Source organism: Plecotus auritus (genome assembly GCF_963455305.1).
Source record: "Plecotus auritus genome assembly, chromosome: 7".
NCBI lineage: Eukaryota > Metazoa > Chordata > Mammalia > Chiroptera > Vespertilionidae > Plecotus > Plecotus auritus.
In genome coordinates, this window is record NC_137774.1 from 127,378,184 (window position 1) to 127,389,734 (window position 11,551).

The following is an 11,551-nucleotide window of genomic DNA, read 5'->3' on the forward strand; positions in this document are numbered from 1 at the left end:
TGATGTTTGATTAATGTATTGGAGAAATCACCCTACCTGATTTGGCTCAGTGGATGGATCGTCAGCCAGCGGAATGAAGGGTCCAGGGTTCAATTCTGGTCAGGGGCATGTGCCTGGGTTGCGGGCTCAGTGCCCAGTGGGAGGTGTGCAGGAAGCAGCTGATGGATGATTCTCTCTCATCATTGGTGTTTCTATCTCTCTCTCCCTTTCCCTTTCTCTCTGAAATCAATTAAAAATATATATTTAATATATTGGAGAAAGAAATGTTAGTTAACTAGAGAATAGGTCCCCTCTCCCCCTCTCTTGCTTTTTTACCCACAAAAAGTAAAAGTACCTGTCTTACAGGTAAGGATTTTTCATCTCTTTTTTTATTATTTAAATTTTAATGTAACAGTTATAGTTTGGGATGCTAGCATGGATAGATTGAACAAATTTAGAGAGCAGTGAAAGAGTTATGTGAAAGAACCATATTTCATATAATGTTCCTTTCCGTGTTGTGTAACTAAGACTACTGCCATATAAAGATTCTATTAGAGCAAATAGTGAAAAAGCAAGAAGGAGAATACTTGCATGATGTAATTTCAGGCAGTCATAACTGTTATAAAGGAAAAGAAAACAGGGTGTGAGCTAAAGAGTGATGTCAGGGTTGGAGGTTATTTCATATCAGGTGGCAAGGAAAGCCTTTCTGGGAACGCTTTGAATAGAAACATGCAAGGTCTCCTCCAGGAAGGAACAAGAAGCCCTGCAGCCCTATGGCCAGAACAAATCTGACTGTCCCAATGACAGTGGAATGTTAATATGACTGGAGTGCTGGTAAAATGGGAGGAAATGAGACAGTCATAGAGGTAGATCACGGCCAGAACACACGGCCAACCATCTACTGGAATCTCTACCTGGGCTTGACCACATTAAGCAGAACATATCTAATTCTGAACTCCATATGTGATCTCTTACTCACCACCTTCTCTTTATATGTTATATTAGCAAATCTACTAAGGGTATGACACTATAAATACCATGTATGCAAACTATCGTGGTTTCTTTTTTCAAGGAGCTTACAATAAAACTGGGCAGATGGTATATGTGTATAAGTACCTAGTGTGAGGTAGTATATAGTGTGAGGTAGAACTGTCTACATGGGCACCCAAGCCAGAATTGTCACAGTCATCCTCAGCTCCTCCTGCCCTTTATCTAGTATGTCACCAATTCCTCTCAATTCCATCTCTTAGATATGCCTTCTAGCCTCTCTGGCAATGTCTTAGTTCAGGCCCTTATCATTTCTTTCTTGGGCAGTGCAACCAACTCTATTTTTGTTTCCTTGCAATTCATCCTTCACATCTTTGTGACTTCTCTAAAATATGGATTTGAATCTGTTACTTCATTACATAAAATACTAAATATTTCCCATTGCCCACTGTCCAAGCTCCTTAGTCTGGCCCCTGCCTACCTTTCTAGCTCCTTCTTTCACCACCTCTCATTGTTTCCCAGCTACACTGAATGGCTTCTTGTTCTGTGCTCTGCACACTTGTATTCCCCGCTCTGGAAGGTCCACCACAGCTGTTAACCTTGATAGATAATGTTTAACTGTATTGGAAGTCTCAACTCAAGGGTTCCCTCGTTTCTGTTTCTGTTCCTGTAGAACTTCACACCTATCCATGCTCTAGCAGTTTGCACATTGTTTTGCAACTGTTTGTGTGTGTCTTTTGATCACAAACTACGTGAAAGCAAATCACTTTTTGGGAGCCATTTCTTTTTTTCTAGTGCAAGCATAGTATCATCATACAGTGGTTCCACAATGATTGTAAACAAACAATAATGTTATAATCCTTGTGAAATTCTTACTTACAAAACCTTGTAGCTAAATTAGTTTAAGACTATAATGCTTTTAAAAAAGTAGTTTAGACTTTCATTTTACTATTATTATGAAAAGATTCACACAGGCACTAACATTTATATCCATATATCTCTTGGAAGTCCATCTCTAACATAGTTATCTAACTTATTTAGCACATTGTTTTGGAATTTATTTTTTTCAATTATAAAATTGTATCCTTTGTGGTTAATACTCCATGGGGTGCCAGAACAAAATTTAAAAGTTCAATTAAAATACATAAAACTAAACAGCAGCAGTTAAAATAACATATTTGAAAAATCTCAGCTTAAAATCATGCCCCAATGGGGAAGTGTAATTTAAAAAATCACACACACACACACACACACACACACACACACACACACACACACACACGAGAAGCTATGAAGAAAATCTTAATGATTTGGAAATAGTCTTTTTGTGTGTCATAGAAAATGTGCAGTTATACTTTACTCTTTTAAATCATCATGTCTTATTTTGTGTGCACTATCTCATTCCTAATTGTGTAAGCAGTCAATATTCATACCATTATTAAAAAGACACACCACAGAGATATTGGGTCACTATCTTCTAAGTTTTTTGATGGCAGGGACATTCCAATTACAACAGGAGGATGCTAATAGAAACCTAAAGACTGAGAGTGGAATCCTTTATGGAGGGAACTACATTTGCCCTGTCAAGTAAGAATTATATCTCTCCTGAAATTCTGGCTGGCTTTATCTTTGATATTTTGAGATAAACCGAGATCTTTGCCTTTTATTTTACTATAAATCATGCTGTTCTGGGTTTCTAGTTAAATAGTAGAAGTTGAGTGAAAGACATTTTTTCTAGCAAATCGAAAAATCGAAAAAAGGCTTGTCTACGCAATTCTAGGGATTGGCAACAGAATGTTTATATCTAAACATTTTATTCTAAAAAAATGTTCAAATGCATTGAAGAGAAGTAGGTTTTGTGAGCTTCTGGATAGAATTTCAGATACTTTTCTAACTCTCTAATAAAATAGACATTTTATCGAGAGCCTCTACATGCAAGGCCCCAGGGGAGATATAAGGCAGAATAAACTTTGGTACCTGCCTTCAAGGAGTTCATACTCCACTGAAGTAAAGAATGTATGTACCTGAAAAAAAATACTGGCTGGTTAAACGTAGTGAATTTTACACATGTATCTATCTTGTACCCTCTTGAAATATGACTAAAATGAGAGTAAAGGAATTAGAAAGATATGGACTGACAAGCATAACCAGAACGGAAGATTATACAACAGCAGAGCAAAGCTTTTTTAGAAGATAGAAATGGATGAAAACATTGGCAGAGGTGGGAAATTGACTCTAAGGGCCTACAAATGGTAATGGCAATGAGAAATAAGTCACATTTTGCTGTAGGACCTCAGAGAGTCTTGGACTCAGAAACTTGGTATAATTGAAGACAGGAGTAAATCATGGAATTGAAAGCAGGGAAATTGTTTAAACATTTCTATAACAAGAAGCTAGAACTCCTTGTTCCTCTTTCCCTCTTCAGTGTTAATGTATAGTAGGAGTTTTATTTAATAAAAAAATTTGAACTGGAGAGACTAATGTGAATGGTGGAATGTAAGGTACTAGATTGAAAACAGATCTAAATTAGAGCCTTCATACTGAATGGTAATACTCTCTGATCTTGAACTGCTTGGCTGTAAGAAGCAACTTATAGCCCTAACTGGTTTGGCTCAGTGGATAGAGCGTTGGCCTGCGGACTGAAGGAACCGAGGTTTGATTCCAGTCAAGGGCATGTTCCTTAGTTGCAGGCACATCCCCAATAGGGGGTGTACAGAAGGCAGCTGATAGATGTTTCTCTCTCATCGATATTTTTCTCTATCTCTCTCCCTTCCTCTCTGTAAAAAAATCAATAAAATATATTTTTTTAAAAAAGAAAGACCTTTTTCTTTAAAAAGAAAGAAGAAGAAGAAGCAGCTTACAGTAGGAAAGTGGAGAGTTGTCTCTGAAGGTTCTGAACTGTCATACAGTAACTGCCTATCTCTCTCTACAGAAACTGATCTAAATCACTCATCTAAAGGGTGATGTCTGTACCCAGCAGTGGAATCCACCAACTGACAAATTTCACCTTACCCAGTTTCCAAACAACTTTTTAGTGTTTCACTCTTCAGTGTGAGTGGGCAACAACTCAGCAGATATCTGATGGTAACCTCCAAAAGCCGAGACAGAGGAGAGAGAGAAAAAGAAAATCAAAAGAATGGCTAGTAGTTTCAGGAAAAGGTTCAGGTAAAAGCCAGAGACACCAGGGGGGTGCGGAGGGGCCTCTGAAAGGCCTCTGGGCTCCACAGGCTCCTAACTCAAAAGAAAATATAGATAAGACAGGAAATAGAAGAAATGCACCCTTCTCGCACCTGAAAGCCATTAACAAAATCTTTAGAAAGCTGAGGAAATATACTGTATCTGTGAATCAAGAACAAGATGACACAAAAAGACATTTAGAAAACAAAACAAAAGAGCTCTTGGAAATTAAGCATAAGATAGCCAAAAATAATAAAAAAAATCAAAAGTTTGGAAATTAATGCTATTTTCCTCAAAGCAGAAGAAAAAGACAAAGACATGGACAAAAGGTGAGAAAAGATAAGATTAGAAAACCAATCTGGAAAGGCCAATATCTTATGCAAAAAATATTCAGAAAGGCAATGGGGAAAAAATGAACAAAGAAATTATGTAAGAGCCCTAACCGGTTTTGCTCAGTGGATAGAGCGTCAGCCTGCGGACTCAAGGGTCCCGGCTTTGATTCCGGGCAAGGGCATGTACCTTGGTTGCACGTCCCCAGTGTGGGGGGGGGGGGGTGCAGGAGGCAGCTGATCAATGTTTCTAACTCTCTATCCCTTTCTCTTCCTCTCTGTAAAAAATCAATGGAATATATTAAAAAAAAGAGAAATTATTTAAGAAAATTTTCCAGAACTAAAGGACATATATTTTCACATTCAAAGAGCCCACTGAGTGCCCAGCATGAAGGTTGTTGACAAAGGACCTACACCAATACAACCCATGGGGAAATTTTAGGACAACAAGAATATAAAAAGATTCTTTAAAAAGTAGAAGAGAGAAGTAGCTCATCTATAAAGGATCAAAAATTATAATGGCATCAAACTTCTTAATAGCAACAATGGAAGCTTAGAATGCTATAGACATTCAAGCTATAAATTAAGTACACAGAAAAACAAACACATTTTGCACACAAGATCTCAGAAAATTTGCTTCCAAAGCATCCTTTTATAGAAGCTACTTATGAAAGCTCTAACAAAATGAAGGCATAACTAAGATAGAAAAAGATATGGAAACTAGGACACAAATTCCACCAAGGAGAGGCAAGGGAACAGCTGGGATGACAACAGAGTAGCAGAACTACAGGACAAAAGTCTAGAAAGGAGGAGGGGGACGGAGGGTTCTAGAAGAGCTGGGGCAAGGGACCGTAATTTTTCACTCTAAATTGGCATAATCAACTGCCTTTAAAACATTCAGGTTCTTTTTAAAATTTGATAAAATATAAAGTTAAGATAAATAATGTTTTGTGTGTTTTTCCTGCAAAAAGCTTTATTGTTTCATTTGGTCCAATGCATGGGAGAGGACTCCAGGGTGGTTAAAAGAATGGCTAGTAGTTTCAGGAAAAGGCTCAGGTAAAAGCCAGAGACACCAGGGGGATGCGGAGGGGCCTCTGAAAGGCCTCTGGGCTCCACAGGCTCCTAGTCGTGCTTGAGGGTGAGCCTTTCGAAGAGATACTTGCCCAGCCCAGCCTTCGGGGCGGCCATCCTGTGGATGTTAGTCAGGTAGTCGCCCATCTTCTTGATCAGTTTCACCTCCTCATCCAGGAAGTGGTTCTCCAGGAAGTCACAGAGAGGAGGGTCTGTGCAGGTAGAACCCAGGGCTTGCAGCTCCACAAGGGCCTGGTTCAGGCTCTTCTCCAAGGCCAGGGCAGCTTCCATGGCGTTCTGAGTGTTGCCCACTCATCTTGGGAGTCTTCAGCGTGTCCTGGAAGAGAATGCGGCCACCACGCTTGTTTTGCAACTTTAAGAGATGTTCTGCGTCCTCACACTTCTTCTCCACCAACTCGCAGAAGTGGCCCACACCCTCCAGAGCCACATCGTCATGGTCGAAATAGTAGTCTTGAGAGAGGTAAGTGTGGGAGGCCCGCAGATGCAGGTTGGCCAGGCGATTGACTGCAGCCTCCACCTCGGTGGAATAATTCTGATGAATTTGGGAGCTCATGGTTTTTCAGCAATAAGGAGTTAAAGTAGAAAAAAAACCCCGGTGTGTTGGCTGGTCCCAGAGGTGGTTCTGAAGGTGATGACTGGATGAGACGCAGGAGAGTGGCCGGAAGCTGGAAGAAGGGGCGTCCCTGGGTCTGTTCCGTCCAAACACCATTGAAGCAAGAGACAGATCCGGGACCTCTGAGTGCACTGCCAAGATAAATAATGTTTTAAAAGAAGATGCTATGTGCTATCAACTAGCTTTGCAACCATAGTGCTTTTGATATTGAGAAAGTAGGGATGCATTTAGCCTAGAAAGCAGTTTTCATGGAGAAAGATGAATTTTGAAGGATGAGCATGTCAGAGACTCTCAGTGTTTGGCGAGCATCTGTGTACTCTACATGTTCAGACTCCCTTGCAGTTAACTGGACCCAGGTGATTGGGTTGTGGTCAATGGAATGTGAGTGGAAGAGATGTAAGTAATTTGTAGGCCTGACCCTTAATTTTAAGTCCTGCAAAATTCTGTGGCCATTTCTTTCTCTGAGATAGCAATCTTTTGGGAGCCAGATGGAGACCTCATTTGATTTTGCATGAACGAGAAATAAACTTTATGTGTTAAATCACCGAGACTTTGTAATTGTTAACACCGTATGCTTTATGCAGAGGCTATATGGAAGGCAAGAGACAGCATAGAATAGTCACAAAAGGCAGGAATTCTGGAACCAGATTGGGTTCAAATCCTAGTGCTACTACTTACTAGTTGTGAAATCTTTGGCAAGTTCATTTTAATGTTTCTAAGCCTCACTTTCTTAAATCTGGGTAGCAATAGTACCTATCTTGTAGGGTTGCTGTGAGGATTAAGTAAGTTAATATGGGAGGCACTTAGAACACTTTTTAGGACATAGTAAGTTCTATGTGAGTGTTGGCTATTATTGTTATCTCAAAAGTGGGGAAGGAAGGAATGGCATCGTAGGGGGAAGTAATAGAATGGATCGGGATGACAAGTTCTCTTTGAGGTACAGTGTGTGAAAGTAGGAGTGGGATATAAAGATGGTCAGGGTATGTAGATTAGTGTTTTTGCTTTGGTTTGATCAGGTAAGGAGACACACTAAAAATTATATGAAATACAGAATTTATTGTAGGGATTGGACTTCACATAATTTTGGGAGCTGGAGAAGGATTCAATGGAAGATCACTTCTGCTTTGGGGGCCTGAAGGTCAGCAGGGCTGGCAATTGAGCAGAGAAGCTGTATATAAAGAGGCTGAGAGCAAAGACAAATGTTGCATTGAAAGCTTCAGTTATCACCCTAGCCAGTTTGGCTCAGTGGATAGAGCATTGGCCTATGCACTGAAGGGTCCTGGGTTTGATTCCGGTCAAGGGCATGTACCTGGTCGGGATGCATGGAGGAGCAACTAATCAATGTGTCTATATCACATCGATGTTTATCTCTCTCTGTCTCGCCCCCTCCCTTCCACTTTCTCTAAAAAATCAATGGGAAAATATCCTCAAGTGAGGATTAACAAAAAAAAGAAAGCTGCAGTTATTACTACCTTTAACCTTGACAGTGAGCACTCTGTAGAAGGCTCCTACATTAACTGCCTTCTGGAACATAATGACTCCTATTTTACTTTTGGCTTCCAAATCCCATGAAACTCTCATGTGGTCAACTTACCCAGAGTCACACAGGATATTGACTTTGGGAAATGTAGGTCTAAGAATAGGGTCAAATTATGGAGGGACCATGGATGGCAGGCTGATGAATCTGGGCTTTTCTGTGTTGGCTCTGGTTGAAAGTTGACAAGCTTGATAGATTCAGAATTGAAAGCTGTAGGACCCTCTCTAAATTGCTTTTGAGGATGTTGATATGTTGTTAGAGTGGATTTTATTCACTATTTACTGCACACCTACTGTGTATTTGTAAATCAATTCTGCCTCCTCTCATTACTTAGGAAGGCTCACTGCTCACTGCATTTCTGTTTTTCGGTTCATAAAGAATAATTGTCATCACCAGTAGATTTTGATAATTCCAGGGACAGAGTGTTAGACACCGTAGGTACAATTCAGTGTCATTGCCAGTAAAATAGTAGTAATATCATCTGTTTTTAAAGTGTGGTAGGGCCTTTGGAAGAAAGGTATTATGGAAGTAGGTATAAAGTTAAAAAGGAAATTCAAGATGAATGATGCTTATATGGTGATAGCTTAATAATGTGTTTCAGAGGGACAGGTGAACTGCAGTGTTTGAGAAAAATGAATGTTGCTACCTAATGGCATGAGCTGTCCACTTTTAGTCATTTTAAAGAGTAGTTCTCCTTTTTGTCAGTGGTAGAAACAAAGGTGTAGTGACTCTCCAAACAGAAAAATGGCTCACAACATGATTTTTATGGAGCTAGATATGTTCTTCTCCATCTGTCAAAATTCTCTTATCTTTCAAGGTCCACATTTTCACCATTCTTTCCTCAAAAACTTCTCTGATGGCTTTAGCCGGAAGGCATAGTTTCTTTTTTTAACTTTTGTGGTACTTTATAGTAGATTTTGAAAAAGGATTCTCATCATTTACTGCTATCTTTCAACTGATTTATAGAGCAGGGGAAAGAGTCAGAGAGATCTGGGTTAGAATCCTGATTTCCCACTAATAGTGTGATCTTGGAGAGTGTACTTAACATCACTTAGGCTTCAATTTCAATTTCTTTAAGTTTTGCAAAATTGTATTGAAGTACTTCCCACAGAGGTATAAAATGAATGCTAATCTCCCTCATTCTGCCTTTTCTTTTTAGAAATTTATTACAGCACCCCCAATTGTATTTAGTCACTTTGAAGATTAGAGTATTATCTTAATCATTTTTTAAAATAAACAAAAAAAAAAAAACCTCTTAATCATGGTTGACTCCCTCTCAGCATTTAGCCCAATGTCCCACTGCAGCCATTCGATATAATGGCATAATGAATAGATTGAAAAACATGGAAGCAACCCACTCTAATTTGGGTTCCTAATGAATAATGCAGTTTGGAATGGGGCAGATTCCTCATCTTGAGTCTTGATATACGCCTTCCAAGGAAGGGTATTTGTTTCATCAGAGAATTAAGGCTGCACATCTCAGTGGAGCTTCTATGGTGACATTCACTGCTGAAGGTTAAACAAAATCAAAAGTACTTCTGGAGCGAACAGCAAAGAGCTTTGAGTTTTCCCCACCCCTAGTTTTCACCAGGGCCCAGGGGATGCTTTCAGAAGGAGAGCATGATGGAGCGTTGGCTCCCAGAAGTCCACCTTCCTGTCTTGAGCAGAATATCAAAGCGAAGGCGCCTTTCTGAGAGCACTTCCTCCCACGCTGGGCCCTGCTGAAAGACCATTATTAACCCCACCAATTCATGTCCAAGTGGCATCAATCATTGGGGTCACACAATGCCTGACTGTAAATTATGACATTATCTCTGAGTAGGAAGGTGATAATAATAATAACCATTAAAAAAATCTCTCGGCATGGCCCCAGCCAGCCGAGGACCTTAGCCGGATCTGTCATATTTGTTCTGATCATGAAAGGCTTGGCTGTTCCCTTGCAGGCCCATACATCACTGGGCCTGTCATGGGTTTCTGTAGGACCAGTTGACACAGCTCAGAACAGCAGCTGCTGGATGGCTTGGGGGAGCCTAACTCAAGAAGCAGTTGCTGGGGTACAGGACCACAAGCATTCTTGCAGAGACCGACATCCTGTTGTGCTGTTCTGTCACTGCCCTCAGTAAGTCACCACGAGGAGTAAACTGCTGTCACTGAGATGAAAGGCCCCCTTCCTCTGATCTCTCCACTACAAAATTACTTCAGTGCCACACTGTATTTTATGTCAATACCTATTTTATTTTTCAAAATTGAAAAAGATATAAGTACATTGTTCCCTGAATTCCTGATGCTCCGGGTAACCTAGCAACCGAGTATGCCACATAGCACACAACAGCATATTATCATGCCCTCCACTCATCTAACAGGCAAGCAGCACAGATTTCCCTTGCAGATGATTTAGGCTAAATTAACAGTTAATAGTTGCTATTAATATTAAAAATAATACCCCCCCCCCTTTTTCATTTCTTAGAGCTAGATTGTAGGAAATAATGCTTGGTTCTAATTGCACATGAGGGAGCATGTCTTTCACTGAGCCTACATTTTCCAAGCGATTTGCATGGGATTTAGGTAGCCAGCAGCATGCCGCAAAGTGATAATCACATGAAACAGGAGAATACATTCAGGACATTTGGAAACCATGCAAAATGTTCAAGTTCAAAATTGACTCACGCTTCCCACCTCTGGGAAGACGCTGTCCATAAAGGGCTTATGTGCACGGATCAGGCTGTTAGCCGTGCTGACACTGCCCCCAGTTTTCAGACAAGGCTGCCAGGGAGCCCTCTGGCAAGCAGCTCCCTAGGACAAGAATAAAGCCAGGACAAGGCTCAGGGTCAGGGAGAAGTTCAAGGAGCTCTGATCTGAAAGGACACGGGCAAGGGCAGGGCACAGAGCAAGAGTCTGCTGAAGAATGACAGAGGTTACAGGGAAGAGAAGCGAGAGTAAAACAGAAGTTGGACAGAACAAAGGAGGAATAGAGGACATCTCCGGGAACAAGGAGGTAGAGTGGGAAACACGCAGGAACATGAAGCAGGAGGTGGGCGGGCTCTTTTTGGACAACAGACCGGGAGTTCATGAGCTGGTGGGTAGGGTATCCATTATGATTTTTATGTCCACTTGTCATTCACTTTAGATTTCTTTTCAAGTTGATTCACCTGTTCTGTTTTGTGAAAATCAGACACACACACACACACACACACACACACACACACGCACACACACACACTTTTCATTAGTGAGGCCTTGTGAATAATTCGCTGTTTACTCTCTCCTTCCCCTCCCTTTAAAAACAATCAATTTAATTTGGTAACTTCTTTCTGGAGCCACTGGAACTTTTAAGATGCCTTTGCAACTATCTTAGAACTCAGACCTCAAACAGAACCCTTGCAAAGTCCTGCTGTTCCTCTCCTTCACTAGTCACCTCGATCTGAAGAACTAAAGGTCTTTCATTTTCAGTGTGTCCTGCTGCTTTTTAAGAATCGGTGGCTGAATTAAGCATTTTTGCCTTCAGGTTTCTGCTACCACAAATAGTGTTTCTTTCCAATATGAAAAAAATATTTTAATGCGTTCAGAGACCCTGAACAGCCCATTACATGAAAAAAGTGCCCAGCGTCTCATCTAAACTGATTTAACTTAGTTTGCAGATATCAATATAAAGCTGATTCTTGAAATGCTATTGTTTTTTTTTCTTAATTAGAACAACAGTTTAAGAGCACACTCTCCTTGTCAATAGACCAAGGCAATTTTACTTATTTAGAAATCATTTTGATGGTGTAGTCAGGAACAGCCCTTTCTGTGTCTGGTTTCTAAGTGCTCACAGTTTGTGCCGATTAAGTAGCAAAC

At 40.4% G+C, this 11,551-nt stretch overlaps 1 pseudogene across 1 annotated transcript; it reads right to left on the minus strand.

The window, feature by feature from the left end:
• Positions 1-5,594: 5,594 nt before the first annotated feature.
• LOC308253696 (ferritin light chain-like) lies at positions 5,595-6,117 on the minus strand (annotated as a pseudogene). Its single transcript has one exon. The product of its transcript is annotated as a ferritin light chain-like (transcript).
• Positions 6,118-11,551: the final 5,434 nt, after the last annotated feature.